The sequence below is a fragment of the Ascaphus truei genome, chromosome 2 (assembly GCF_040206685.1).
Source record: "Ascaphus truei isolate aAscTru1 chromosome 2, aAscTru1.hap1, whole genome shotgun sequence".
Lineage (NCBI taxonomy): Eukaryota > Metazoa > Chordata > Amphibia > Anura > Ascaphidae > Ascaphus > Ascaphus truei.
Window position 1 is genome coordinate 425,107,083 of NC_134484.1, and position 12,605 is coordinate 425,119,687.

Below are 12,605 nucleotides of genomic sequence, written 5' to 3' on the forward strand. Positions count from 1 at the left end.
CAAAGGTTCCTACAAGAATAGGAAAGAGAGGGGGACGTGAAAGAAAAAGTTAAGAGAAAAGAAATACTGTACCTGCAAGAACATAAAACAATGTGGTATTTTTTAACATTGCATCTAGACAGCCAAGTTTAAAATAATACATGTAACTAAGGATATTTAATTTGCTACATCATGTGGCCCAAATGGGTTTCCGGTTTTTATTGATCTTAATCAATTTACATGGAATTTAACTCTGACAGCATTTTATAAAATTAGATTTAAGGAGAAACTCCTCCCTTATGATCCGCCACAGAATAGTGTCATGGAAAAAAATAATTCATGTACAGATCTAAAGCCAAATTGCACAGTATTTGTTCCTGTGGAATCTAGAGGTTCCATAAATGAAAACTTGTTAAATAAAGAACTACAAGATCTATTTTCAAATAAATTATATATGAGACAAAATCTTACTAACACGGAAAAAAAATTCACCCTCGATACTTTGGTAGAGGATGCGAGTCTCATTATTAAACAACTGACCAATGGGGTGTCCTCGTTGTACAAAATAGAGATGATTATGTAAATGAAGCACATGGATTGGTAGGCGATACTTTACCTTACAAACAGTGATTGGTGATAAATAATTACAAGTGGATATAAATATTGTGAAATAAGTGTTTTTAAATTAAAAAAAAAATGTTATATATACATATTGTTAAGAAAACTTGGGAAGCGCAAGTACAGAGAAAGGAGAAATAAAGACACAATAGACACAATAGATACAATAGATACTTTACCTTATCAGAAAACCTTTCATCCAACCTTTGTATATCAGAAAGAATTGAAAACACAGCCAGGCGGAAGACATTTTTACTTTAATTTTTTTTATTTTTTTTATAGATGTGTAGCCCTCTTTTTTGCGCTCTAGAGTGACTACGGGTACTGCATACACACACCTGTGGCTCCTGGAGATCTGAGCCTCCGCTAACTGGGAGCCTGGGGTATTAAGTATCTTACTGGCAGCGCCTCCACTTACCCAGGATCCCCATCGCGTAAGATTCCCCTGGGTAAGAACAATAGCAACACACATATGATTGAAACTGTTTTACTGTAACGCAAGAATAACCCTTATTACTTAACCATGGCAATAACACATATATCACATTCATTAACTTATACTTATGTAGCCATGTGTAAGATTGGTGTACATATCTCTTTCTCATGCTGGCAGTAAACCTGGTAAGTATGCAGGATTGCCAGCAACAATCATGAGGTTTGCCCTCACACCCTGGTGAGGTGTCATATGTCCCCAAAGGAAGTGACAACATGCAGTGTGTTCCCACTTAGTGATACAGAGCATGTTTGTTCTCTGGGGGGTGATATAAGACACAGCACTGCCTAAAGTTAGGAGTTCAGTTTCCTGTTGTTGTGCTGCCTCTGTTCACTGAGAGGCACGTGAAGGTCTGCAACAATGTTGCAGTGTCTCCTGCTAGCTGTGAGTCAGTGAGCAGACGCAGCAGAGTTAGAGGAGCTGAGAGAGACAAAGCAGCTCAAGAGAGGAGCTTACAGCAGCCAGAGAAGCTGGGGAATCTCTCTGAGAGGATAGGTGGAAAGCAGCTCTATTAGAGAAGGGACCTTCCTAAGAGAGTGCTACAAAGAGATGAGTGGCTGAGCTGTTATTTGTGAGGGGCAGCTTGCCCATGCCACCATCAATAAAGATGCCCTGTTTGAATATACCTCCACTGTGTGAGTGTGAAGTTACTCAGCAGTGGATGGCACCACCAAGAAGGAGTTCCTCACCAGGACCATCTCCCTGCGGAAGCACAGATCCTGATGAGGTGGAGGCGCTGCACTGGATATAGGTAGGACTCACACACACTACCTCAGCTGCCTGTCTGGATGACATCCCCTACTAACATCAAGCGGGAGACTCAGGAGCCCTGTTGCCTACAGGTGCACCACCAGACACGAACATATAATGGGGACTGGTTAGACTACCCGGGCCAATGTGAGATTGGGGGGGGGGGGGAAACCCGTTACACTTATAACGCTAGTGGCTCGGCCACTCTCTCTTAAGAAGTAATGTCTCTGTCCCGTCACCGCGTGCCCCACACATGTACTGTAATAGTTATCTAGGCTTAGTCCTTTGGCCACTCCTCTTAGCGTCTCCAAAGAGTGTTCCCTAAGGCGGGATCAGCGCCTGTTGACCGGTGTTTGTGCACTTTTGTAAATATCTTCCGGTCACTGCGGTAACCGGTAACAGCTTCGAAAAGGATCCGCCGATCCAGCGCCTTGCTTTCCGATGTCGCAATGTCCAGCTGTCTGGTCCCAAACGACTAGCAACAACCTTGGCTCCGCACACTTTGTCCCTATCTGTTGTACAGTAAGGGGTGATATGCTAACACGACAGGGCGTCCCTGACGCACACAATCTACTGTGACTCAGGGAAACTCCTAGGGCCTACAGGGAAGATCTAACCTATGCAGGTGGGTCACGGACCCCCTGCACCCACACTATCTCCTCCCTTACTCCTCCGGTGCCCTCTGGCTAGCGTGGTCTCTCCCCCACGCTTCCCTTTCCTGCCTCCCGCGAATCCAGCCCTCCTATTGGCTCCCTGGCATCAGGTGACTCCGCTAAGGCTCCTGGGAGTTGTAGTTACTGGCTGAGCCTCTATCTTATTGGCCAGCTGTTCGCACGCTTGCACCGCACATGCGTGACCTCTCTCTGTTCTGACAGTGCCCTTACTGTTGCGCAATCAACATGGCGGCGCCCTATACTGTCGGGCCGTCGCAGAACCTTACACCACTTCCTCCGGGCGCTGCAACAACAGAAGGCAACCTAACACATCCCTACAGATGTTACATCCTCGCGGTCGTAGTTTTTTAATCCCTTATCCAAAGTACACAAACATTTAATGAGCCACCTGGTTGACCCATCATCTAAGGCAGTGGTGTGGAAACTGGGGGGCGAGGCTCACTTACCCGACTTCCATGTCCATTCCGTGTTCTCTCGCTTGCTCCATTTTCTCAACACCTATTCTCTCCTAGACCCTCTACAATCTGGCTTCCGCGCTGCTCACTCCACGGAAGCAGCCCACACTAAAATAACTGATGACCTCCATGCTGCCAAAGACAGAGGTCATTACACTCTGCTCATATTACGCGACCTCTCTGCAGCATTTGACACCGTGGACCACCCTCTTCTCCTTCACATTCTCCATACTCTTGGTATTCGGAACAAAGCTCTATCCTGGATCTCATCCTACCTCTCCCATCGTACTTTCAGTGTCTCTTCTGCTAACACCTCCTCCTCTATTGATCTCTCTGTGGGGGTACCCCAGGGCTCTGTCCTGGGACCTCTTCTCTTTTCTCTGTACACACTCTCTCTAGGTGACCTAATAACATCTTTTGGGTTTAATTATCACCTCTATGCTGACGACACACAAATATACTTTTCAACACCCGACCTTACACCTGCTGTACAAACCAAAGTTTCTGAATGTCTCTCTGCTATATCATCCTGGATGGCCCTCCGCCGCCTTAAACTCAACATGGCTAAAACAGAGCTCCTCATACTTCCTCCCAAACCTGGCCCTACTACCTCCTTCCACATTACTGTTAGAACAACGATCATTCACCCAGTAGCCCAAGCACGCTACCTAGGGGTCACACTCGACTCCTCTCTCACATTCGCCCCTCACATTCAAAACATTTCTAAAACCTGTCGCTTTTTCTTCCGCAATATAACAAAGATACGCGCTTTCCTCTGTTGCTCGACTGCTAAAACTCTGACTCAGGCCCTCATTCTCTCCCGTCTTGATTACTGTAACCTCCTGCTGTCTGGCCTTCCTGCCTCTCACCTGTCTCCCCTACAATCTATCCTAAACGCTGCTGCCAGAATCACTCTACTCTTTCCTAGATCTGTCTCAGCATCTCCCCTCATGAAATCCCTCTCCTGGCTTCCGATCAAATCCCGCATCTCACACTCCATTCTTCTCTTCACTTTTAAAGCTTTACACTCTTCTGCCTCTCCTTATATCTCAGCCCTAATTTCTCGTTATGCACCATACAGACTCTTGCATTCTTCTCAAGGATGTCTTCTTTCTACCCCCTTTGTATCTAAAGCCCTCTCCCGCCTTAAACCCCTTTCATTGACTGCCCCACACCTCTGGAATGCCCTTCCCCTCAGTACCCGACTAGCACCCTCTCTATCCACCTTTAATACCCACCTTAAGACACACTTGCTTAAAGAAGCATTTGAATAGCACTGTGGATATTCTGAACACATCTTAATATATAAAATTGAAATTTGTGAGGTTGGTGCTAGATGTGGTGAATCTGATTGGTCCTCAGCCTCTGGCCAATCAGATTGGTGGCTCTATGACGTCACCCAACTGCCACTCTCTTCTTCTCCTCACCCGCAGCTCACCTTCCCCCTCGGCCTCACCCAACTGACACACACACACACACCTCTTCACCCAGCTCACCTCCCCTCCGGTCCCCCCCCCCAATCACCCCCCAGGTCACCTCCCCTCAGGAAATCCACCAGGCTCACCCGAGCCCCGGCCAGCAGCAGCATGCGAGTAGTGTCGCCGCCGACACAGCTCTGTGCGGGGGGGGGGAACCGCCGCCACCTCCAGCCGCCTTTTCCCCACCACACCGTTTCTCAGCAGCGCCTCACCTCCCCACCCGCCGCCGACACAGCTCCACGCGGGGGAGGGGGAACCACCGCCACCGATGACACCCGCCTCTGCCCCACCCCCCCTCTCTCAGCAGCGCCTCACCTCCTCCCCAACCGCTGCCGACACAGATGCGCACGAGGGAGGGGGAACCACCGCCAATGATGACACCCGCCTCTGCCCCACCCCCCCTCTCTCAGCAGCGCATCACCTCCTCCCCACCTGCTGCCGACACAGATGCGGGGGGGAGGGGGAAAGACAACACCACTGCAGCCGCCTCTGAGCCCATTACCACCACCCCCCCTCTCAGCAGCACCTCATCTGTCCACTCGCCGCCGACATTAGCGCGCCACCGCCAGTCAGCAGTGGGGGAGGGAGTCAGGAGAGAGGGGGGGAGAGGGAGTCAGGAAAAGGGGGGTCGGGAGTGAGTCAGGAGAGAAGGGGGAAGCCCACACATAAATACATACTGACTGACACACACTGACTGACTGACTGACACACTGACTGACTGACACACTGACTGACAAACACTCACTGACTGACTGACACACACTCACTGACTGACTGACACACACTCACTGACTGACTGACACACACTCACTGACTGACACACACTTCCCCCCTCAGTCAGCTCAGCTGCCAAACACACGGGGGGCATGGAGCTGTGAACAGGGGGGGGGGACGGAGCTGTGAACGGAGGGGGAGGGGGGAAACAAAGCATTGAATGGGGCGGGGAATCGGAGCTGTGAACAATGGGGGGAGGGGGGCACAGCTCTGAACAGCTGTGAAGAGGGGGGGAAGGGATTTGAGAGAGAGGATGGGGGAGCCAGAACATTACATCACGGGCAACGCCGGGTATATCAGCTAGTGATACATAAAGCTTGGCCCCCTGCAGAAGCACTTACCAGAACTCCCTCCTACTGTCTCTGTACGTTCTCCCTACCTACCAATTAGACTGTAAGCTCCTCGGGGCAGGGACTCCTCTTCCTTACTGTTACTTTTATGTCTAAAGCACTTATTCCCATGCTCTGTTATTTATTTGATTACCACATGTATTACTACTGTGAAGTGCTATGTACATTAATGGCGCTATATAAATAAAGACATATAATGCAATACACTCGTCTCCATGACAACGCGGCATCAAATGACGCCGTGGGGCCATGTGATGTGTGGCGTCATTTGACGCTTGTTGCCATGTAGACACGGCATCAAATGACGTTGTGGGTGACGTCACATGACCCCGAGGCATAATTTGATGCCGCAGTGAGCGCGTGACACAGGGGGAGAGCAGGCAGGAGGGGCACAGCGCAGGAAGCTTGCTCACCCCTGATCTAAGGAATAGGTTTACTTACTACCAACAACAGGTTCATTTATGACTTGCTACCACTTACCTTACTACCACTTAACTTACTGGTTAAAAAAAGTATATGATTTATCTACAGTAGGTTTATATTAAGAATATATTAATTAGTTTGGTTTAAATATTGCTAGCACTAAAAATTATAAAATGTAATCCACACTTACAAGTACAAACTGTGTAGGCTTGGACCCCGACCTTCCGGATCTCTTCTCTCCCAGACCTTGGCTAACGGCAACGACTACGTCTCTTCTTTCACCGGTACTGGCAAGTATTGCTACAGCTATTTCCACCTGGCCTGGCAACGCCAAAAACACCACACTCCGGACACGCTCCTTCGGCTGCGGGTGCGTGCACATATACGTCCCAACCTGAGTATAAGGGACGGGTCTGGTCTGCGGGCAGCACCGGCGTAACAATAATATACTGTGTTTTATGGCCTACACCATCCTGTTGTTTCTCATTTTATATGAAATCATCTTCATCACACTGTGTGTGTGACCCATCTGTAGGCTAACTGCGTGGGAAAATAAATCACTACTAATTGATGTTTGAAGAACTCCTTCACATGTGTGAGATTTAACCTGCCATTTATTTTTCACTTTGCACTATATTGCACTTTATTCTTGTTGCCAGCGTTCCCCTGTTTTCTTTTCCACTCCTTCTTTTAGAGCCTAAAGGAGGGTCCTATGAGGGTTGAGTGAAGGCAACTGATTATTCGCCTTATTTACACTATGTATCACTGCCTAAATTGCTACCTTATTGCACAGCACTATTTTTTTATTTTCCTTCATTTATTTGAGCACTTCATTAAGTGAACGCTTAGAGCGCCAGGTGAATATCTGTTTTGTACATATTTACAGGTACAATGTTTTCCATTTGCCACGGCAAAAATTTTAAGAAACCTTAAAAAAAAATGTATTTGACGTGAATTTGTACTGTATTCAGCTTAGAAGGCTACTGAGTGATTTCATAGCAAAATGCTTACATGGAACACAAAAAACATACAAGGCAGTAGTTATCAACCTTAAAATTTTAGCTGGAGCCCTTAGTAGTTTCTATGACCTTGTTTGTAAAAGGATTAAACTGTGAAGGTCACTTTAAGGAAAGCTTATGAACAATAACAAGAATTGTTAATCCCCGGCATAAGCTAGTTCACATGGGTAAAATGTTCTGCTAGGTGTTAATGATAATGAAGCCAGATCACATGTAATTGTTGTACAGAAGTCAACTTGCATGACTTACTTATGCCAAGGCTTATTCCTCGGTCTCACTGAAAACGTTATGCACAAGATGGCCTGCACGAAAAAACGGGAAAGTCCTGTCACAAAGAGACATGAAGAACACAGAGAATCAGAGCACTGTAATATATACAGTCCTGCTTTTTATGGTTGTTTTTCATTGCACCTTATATTTCACATAATGCACATTATTATTTATTTGTTTTGTGCTACCATTAATTGGGAATGACAACAACAATTCAACATTAGAATAGACAGGTACAATAGGAAAGCCAGGGCCTGCTCAGAAAATTTTACATTCGCTGAACTAAGTACAGTATATATGCAGTTTTAACTAAGGATGAACACTTTCACTCAATAGTTTTATTTTTTTAAATGGTGTCTTTTGGACGTGGTGCTGGTTCTAAAGAGAATTTCATGTTTCGGCTCTGGTTTTGCAACAACTTTGTTTGGTTTAGCATTTTTACCATTAAAAGGAAAGAACTCAAAATTAGCAGTAAGATGCTAAAATACTGTAGCATAACAAAGTATACGATCATAAAAATGATTGGGAAAATAAATAATAGTACAACATATAATATAAGAAACACCCCAATTTTCAACTCCACTGGCAACTCCACTGTAAAGATGAGACTTTGGATTTTGGAATGTAAGGGCCTGATCTCACATACCCAGTTCTGCCCATCTCTAGTTAAATAGGGGGTGCTTGTTAAACAAGTGTTTACTCAACCTTTACCCAACATCTCCTTGAAAGACTGGCAAGACTGAAAAACTCTTTGTAAGGTTGCGCTTATAGTGCCGGCTACGTCGCGGCAAAACATATGTATTTCCGCCATTGCCTGCGCTTATAGTAGAAGCAGCGCGACATCTTGAACACGATCGTTGGAAGTCAAGTCAATTTGATTTTTCTAGCGACCGCAGCGTGACGTCACCGTCGCGTCACTGTCGTCGGCACTATAAGTGCAGCCTAAGAAAGGTGTTATGCCAGGTTATTTGGAGCTAACACAAGGCAGAGCTAATTTAACCTGACATTAAGCCCAAGCTCATGTTTGCATATAATTCCTTTGTGGATATGAGTTAAACTAAGGAAAAATAACGGTTGTTACTTTTTAAAGTAACCTAAGGATATTTGCCCTGATTTAACAGAGCTTCGTGTTTCAGGATCTCAGTGAGCCACTGTAAATTAATCCTGGGTGTATAACAATTCATATGAATGTACAGTGATGTGAAAAAGAGAGTACACCCTCTTTGAATTCTATGGTTTTACATATCAGGACATAATAACAATCATCTGTTACTTAGCAGCTCTTAAAAATAGGTAAATACAACCTCAGATGTACAACAACACATGACATATTACACCATGTCATGATTTATTTAACAAAAATAAAGCCAAAATGGAGAAACTGTGTGAAAAACTAAGTACACCCTTTCTGCTTTCATAGGAATTAAGATGATAAGTGGCAGACAGGTGCTGCTAATCAAATGCCCTTGATTAATTGATCATCAGCAAGTGTGATCACCTCTATAAAAGCCGAAGTTTTAGCAGTTTGCTGGTCTGGAGCATTCAGGTGTGTGCTAACACAATGCCAAGGAGGAAAGACATCAGCAATGATCTTAGAGAAGCAATTGTTGCTGCCCATTAATCTGGGAAGGATTATAAGGCCATTTTCAAACAATTTAAAGTCCATCATTCTACAGTGGGAAAGATTATTCAAAAGTGGAAAACATTCAGGACAGTTGCCAATCTTCCCAGGAGTAGACATCCCAGCAAATTCACCCCAAGGTCAGACCGTGCAATGTTCAGAGAAATTGCAAAAAAGCCAAGAGTTACATCTCAGACTCTACAGGCCTCAGTTAGCATGTTAAATGTTAAAGTTCATGACAGTACAATTAGAAAAAGACTGAACAAGTATGGTTTGTTTGGAAGGGTTGCCAGGAGAAAGCCTTTACTCTCTAAAAAGAACATGGCAGCATGGCTTAGGTTTGCGAAGTTACATCTGAACAAACCACAAGACTTCTGGAACAATGTCCTTTGGACAGACGAGACCAAAGTGGAGATGTTTGGCCATAATGCACAGCGCCACGTTTGGCGAAAACCAAACACAGCATATCAGTACAAAACTCATACCAACTGTCAAACACGGTGGTGGAGGGGTGATGATTTGGGCTTATTTTGCAGCCACAGGACCTGGGAACCTTGCAGTTATTGAGTCGACCATGAACTCCTCTGTATACCAAAGTTTTCTAGAGTCAAATGTGAGGCCATCTGTCCGATAGCTAAAGCTTGGCCGAAATTGGGTCATGCAACAGGACAATGATCCCAAGCACACCAGCAAATCTACAACAGAATGGCTGAAAAAGAAAAGAATCAAGGTGTTGCAATGGCCCAGTCAAAGTCCAGACCTCAACCCGATTGAAATGCTGTGGCGGGACCTTAAGAGAGCTGTGCATAAACAAATGCCCACAAACGTCAATGAACTGAAGCAACGTTGTAAAGAAAAGTGGGCCAAAATTCATCCACAACAATGTGAGAGACTGATAAAGTCATACAGAAAACGATTACTTCAAGTTATTGCTTCTAAAGGTGGTTCTACAAGCTATTGAATCATAAGGTATACTTAGTTTTTCACACAGCTTCTCCATTTTGGCTTTATTTTTGTTAAATAAATCATGACACGGTGTAATATGTCATGTGTTGTTGTTCATCTGAGGTTGTATTTACCTAATTTGTAGACCTGCTAAGGAACAGATGATTGTTATTATGTCCTGATATGTAAAACCATAGAATTCAAAGAGGGTGTACTTTCTTTTTCACACCACTGTAATTACCTTTGTGGATATGAGTTACTTTTTAAAGTAACCTAACGTTATTTGCCCTGATTTAACAGAGCTTCGTGCTTCAGGCCCTCAGTGAGCCCCTGTGAGCTAATCCTGGGTGTATAACAATTCATATGAATGTTTGTATATCTTTATTTATATACACTAGTGCTGTCCAGGTACATAGCGTTTTACAGATCTAATACACGTGACATAACATAACACATAATGTGAATAAGCACTTCAGACATGACAGTAACATTTGGAAAGGGAGTCCCTGCCCCGAAGAGCTTACAATCTAAAGTTATCCAGTCCTTAAACATGCTGAATTTTGTTTAAAATGATATGATACATTATGATAATTGTTTTTAGCAGTTTACTTTTAAGATTTTTTCTTTAATAAAAAAAAAAATATTATATATTTTTTTAATGATAATTCAGCATCATTTTTCTGGCATGTACAGTAATAATCCAAAATAAAAATTAAACACCGCGATTCAACGCACTTCAGTTCAGCGTTTGCACCTTTAACTTTCAGCAAGGTTCGTGCTGCCTGCAAAATCATTAAGCTGTTGAGGGAACCTTATCCTTTCCTAGTTCCTTTCCAAGTGGCTGCATCTACTAGGCATGCTCAGCAGTAGCTTCATGCAGTGCTGTATTACAATTCTGAGGCTGCTGCACAGCAAGTAGACAGATGAAAGCATGGGGGACTCACAAGGTAAGTCCTTATCCTTTCTCTTGATCTGAAATGCAAAACAAGTTCCTTGGTTCATAGACACATTAAGGAGGAATCATTTATTCCCTCAAACTAACATACTGTACAGCCTCTGCAATAAAGAACAGCAGTGCTACGGAAAAAAGGAAACAGCCAGCAGCTGCCTGTGATTAAGTGAATCCAAGTTTCACTCACGATTTTCGGCATACTGCATAAATACCAGCATGATCTATAATATGTATTTTATCAGATGTTTGTCAAATGGCCTCTGGTACTGTTATTACCTGCCATTCAGATTATGTACGGGGCTTCTTTTATTCATTTGTGCGTGTGTACAGTATGTGTCTCTGCAAATAACCTTCATGTGCCACAGTTCTACAGAAACAACTGACTGCTTGAAGGATTGAGATAGTGCTGGATCCTATTACACACAGACACACTAAGGATTCTATGTAGCAACTCACGGGAAAGTGTGTTCTTTTACACACATGTGTTTAAATGCTGTGCTTGTGGCTGTGTTGTAGGTGAGGAATTTTTGTTCATGGTATCTCTCCCATTTGATGCAGATCATTCGACCACAGAGGTTATACCTACAGTGGTGCGAAACTCTTCACATGTGCCCACCCAAGATTCTTTCGCGAGAAAATCGACACACGCAATATTTTCACCACAAAATGTAGCAACCGTTGCCAGAATTTTGAAGATGGCAGTATATAAATGGCCATGTGACCCTTTAGAGTTGTGGGAACATCTTTAAATTTGTTCCGCCCCATGTTTCGCGAATGAATATTGGCAAATGTTGCCTGGCTTCGCGAACTTCCCAATAAAATCGCACATCTCATGTTATACCATCCTTGACATGGCAGAGATATTTCATGCAAAATACAGTACAGAGACAGACACATAATGTCATTCATTCTAATATGTGTCGCTTAACCCCTTCTTACTCCTCCCCAGACTAAAGCCTGCCGGGCAAAATGAACACACAGCGGCAGCAGATACCTCAAGCGCTGATTTGGGTTAGAGCACCAGAAACACTCATTGACGTAAATTGAAATACTGCCGCATCTGGTGCGCTAACCCACACAGGCGCTTGATAAACCTGCCCCTTGCTACACTGACGCTAAGGGGCACCGGATGAAATTGCCCCTTTTTAGTATCGTTTGAACACCAAAATTGTTTTGATAAATACTGTAGGCCATATAATCCAGACTGAGTGTCTGCCACTGATTTATTTGATCTTTGAATTAAAAAACTGCAATAAGTTTTTTAACATTCTTGCATTACACTCGTCAATTATCCAATAACACATGACTGGTTTCTTGATTTAAAAAATGACTGGTCATTATTTCTGCTTAATCGGGGTATTTTCAGTATGTTCATACTATGTCAGAGTTATTTCACGGTTTAAGTGATTTAGCAAACTGCATTGTGCTGCTAACTACAGACTGTCCCACTGACAATACCTTGTGTCCTCAGTCAAGTGGTTTAAGGAATCTGCAATCCGTTACTGTGAAATCTAAGACGCACATATGGATGCTTCAATGCCAGCGTTTGTTGATATATCCCAGGGGTTCTCCTCCTTCAGTGTTTTGCTTTTCCCAAAATGATGCTTCATGAGATCCTGTAAATCGATGAAATCATTTTTGTTTCATGAGTATTATGTAGGACCAGATTTTTTTTTTTTGCAGAGTATTTTGCAAAAAGAAATGTAATCACATGTACCCCTCCAAAAACTCTAACAAAATGTCTGCAGATTTGCATGCAGGCAGGATCTAGCACAGTGCTGTGCTGCTGTATGCTCACAGAAAA

At 44.0% G+C, this 12,605-nt stretch overlaps 1 protein-coding gene across 1 annotated transcript in view; it reads left to right on the top strand.

Moving 5' to 3' along the window:
• Positions 1–10,655: 10,655 nt before the first annotated feature.
• JCAD (junctional cadherin 5 associated) overlaps positions 10,656–12,605 on the top strand; it is a 115,723-nt gene continuing 113,773 nt past the window's right edge. Inside the window, exon 1 of the mRNA XM_075587683.1 lies at positions 10,656–10,796. The gene's annotated coding sequence lies outside the window, so the exon portion shown is untranslated. The remainder of the gene's footprint in view (positions 10,797–12,605) is intronic.